This window comes from Stomoxys calcitrans, chromosome 1, assembly GCF_963082655.1.
Source record: "Stomoxys calcitrans chromosome 1, idStoCalc2.1, whole genome shotgun sequence".
NCBI lineage: Eukaryota > Metazoa > Arthropoda > Insecta > Diptera > Muscidae > Stomoxys > Stomoxys calcitrans.
In genome coordinates this window covers 31,698,515-31,701,651 of record NC_081552.1, presented here as the reverse complement: position 1 = coordinate 31,701,651, position 3,137 = coordinate 31,698,515, and positions in this window count along the sequence as shown.

Genomic DNA, 3,137 nt, shown 5'->3' with positions numbered 1-3,137 from the left:
TATAGCTTCCATATATACGTTCGTTCGATTTCCAGTAATACAGCAGTAAAATGGTCATTTATTAACCGATTCTCTCAAAACATTGCAGGAACAATTTTCTTATGACTCTCGATGTTACTGGTAAATTTCATTGAAATCGGTTCAGATTTGGATATAGCTTCCATATATATGTTCGTTGGATTTCCAGTAATACAGCAGTAAAATGGTCATTTGTTGACCGATTCTCTTGAAATTTGTTGAGAAGGATTTTCTTTTGACTGCCAATATTACTGGTGAATTTAATAAAAATCGGTTAAGATTTGGATATAGCTCCCATATATAGTTTCGTCCGATTTGCAGTAATAATGCAATAAAATAGTCATTTATTAACCGATTCTCTCAAAATTTGGCAGGAACGATTTTCTTATGACTCTCAATGTTACTGGTAAATTTCATAGAATTCGGTTCTGATTTGGATATAGCTCCCACATATATGTTCGCCCGATTTCCAGTAATACAGCAGTAAAATGGTAATTTGTTGACCGATTCTATTGAAATTTGTTGAGAAAGATTTTTCTTCTGACTGCCAATATTACTGGTGAATTTAATAAAAATCGGTTCAGATTTGGATATAGCTCCCATATATATGTTCGTTCGATTTCCAGTAATACAGCAGTAAAATGGTCATTTGTTGACCGATTCTCTTGAAATTTGTTGAGAAGGATTTTCTTCTGACTGCCAAAATTACTGGTAAATTTAATTGAAATCGGTTCAGATTTGGATATAGCTCCCATATATATTTTCGTCCGATTTGCAGTAATAATGCAATAAAATAGTCATTTATTAACCGATTCTCTCAAAATTTGGCAGGAACGATTTTCTTATGACTCTCGATGTTACTGGTAAATTTCATAGAAATCGGTTCAGATTTGGATATAGCTTCCATATATATGTTCGTTCTATTTCCAGTAATACAGCAGTAAAATGGTTATTTGTTGACCGATTCTCTTGAAATTTGTTGAGAAGGATTTTCTTCTGACTACCAATATTACTGGTGAATTTAGTAAAAATCGGTTCAGATTTGGATATATCTTCCATAAATATGTTCGTTCGATATCCAGTAAAATGGTCATTTGTTGACCGATTCTCTTGAAATTTGTTGAGAAGGATTTTCTAATGACTCTCCATATTACTGATGAATTTCATAGAAATCTGTTCAGATATATATATATATATATATATATATATATATATATATATATATATATATATATCGGCCGATTTTCATTCCTAGACCCACTTCAAGCGCATTTATTGACCGATCTTCCCAAAATTTTGTACAACGCTTTCCTCGACGAATTCCACAATATCCATAAAATTTGTTCGAAATCGGTTCAGATTTAGATATAGCTCTCTTGTATTTGTTCGGCAGATTTTGGACAATTTGTTGTCATTTGCCAACCGTACTTATTACATTTTGAACATATTTCCTTTGCGCGAAATTTGATGCAGGAATTTTAATAATCTATCTGGATACATCAAATTTGTGTCAGAATTAGATGTAGCACCCCCCTGGGGATTGCAGATTTAGAGAAAGCTCCCATATAAACCTATTTCTCGATTTGACTTCTTGAGCCCCTTGAAACCGCAATTTTTGTCCGATTTCGCTGCAATTTCGCACGTGGTGTTCTGTTTTGACTTTTTGACAATTAGTATGCCAAGGACGGTCCACATTGGCCTATAACCTGATACAACTTCCATCTAAAACGATCTCCGGATTCGACTTCTTGAGCCCCTCGAAGCCGAAAGTTTTGTCCGATTTGGCTGATACAGCTTCCACCGATCTCCCGATTTGACTTCTTGAGCCCCTGGAAGCCTCAATTTTTGCCCAGTTAAGCTTAAATTTTTGCAGATGGTGTTCTGTAATGATTTCCAACATGTGTGCCAAGTACAGTCCACATCGGTCTATAACCTGATGTAGCTCCCATATAAACCAATCTCCCGATTTGACTTCTTGAGCCCTTTCAAGCCGCATTTTTTGTCCGATTTGGCTGACATTTTGCAGATGGTGTTCTGTTGTGACCTCCAACATGTGTGTCAAGTACAGTCCACATCGGTCTATAACCTGATATAGCTCCCATATAAATCGATCTCCCGATTTGACTTCTTGAGCCACTGGAAGTCGCAATTTTTGTCCGATTAGGCTGAATGCATGCATGCGGTGTTCTGTTGCCATATACGGTCCAAATCATTCTGTAACCAGATAGACTGATTTGGACCGTACAACCTTTCTCTCGATCATTGTTGTTTGGTTCTTAGTTTCGACAGAAGTTTGGTATGTAGAATAAAGTTATGCCCTCCAGCCAAATTTATTTTGTATAAATTTTTAGCAGAATCCATGGTGGTGGGTTCCCAAGATTCGGCCTGGCCGAACTTTGCACGCTTTTGCTTGTTTCTTATGATGTATTTAATTCTTTTAAGTGTGTGAAGAGTGAGAGAGACCCGGAGTAATTACCTACAGCTTTGATGCATGCTCTATGCTTGCATATGTGGTCATTTGAAAAGAATTTCGACTTTAATGCTGGTCTTCCCAATCCGTTTTTAATTCTAGTTCTCGTCTTGATGTTATTTTCTTTGTTTAGAGCTCTCTTAGGTCAAGCGATTGCTTTGTTTTATGAGTGTTTAATAGTTTTCATTAAAACCAAAAATAATTACGTAATATATTCAATTTATTAGAGGGAATATGTTTTATGAGCAAAAAAAAAAAAATAAATAAATAAAAAATCAGACTCTTTAAAAAACTTTAAGACATATTTATGGATATTTTTCAATTTTTTTTTTCGCTCTAGGAACTTAAAAAATGATTTTTTTTTTTTGAAAATTTTGTAGATATTTATTATAATTGCTTTTTTATGGCCATGCAACTGATAACAATGATTTAGTTGGGTATGTTGTGATTATTGTGTTTTTAATGAATTTGTTTGTAGCTTAGATTTTGTTAACTTCTCTCTCGAGTATCAGATTACACAACATTGAAGTGATATTTTAGTGTACTTCATGATGATTAGGTCCCACAACAGTTTAGAAGCCTTGAATGAAACGGCTGTAATAAATTTCATTTGGAGTTCAATAATTTATTGGAGTTTGTGGCTTGGAGT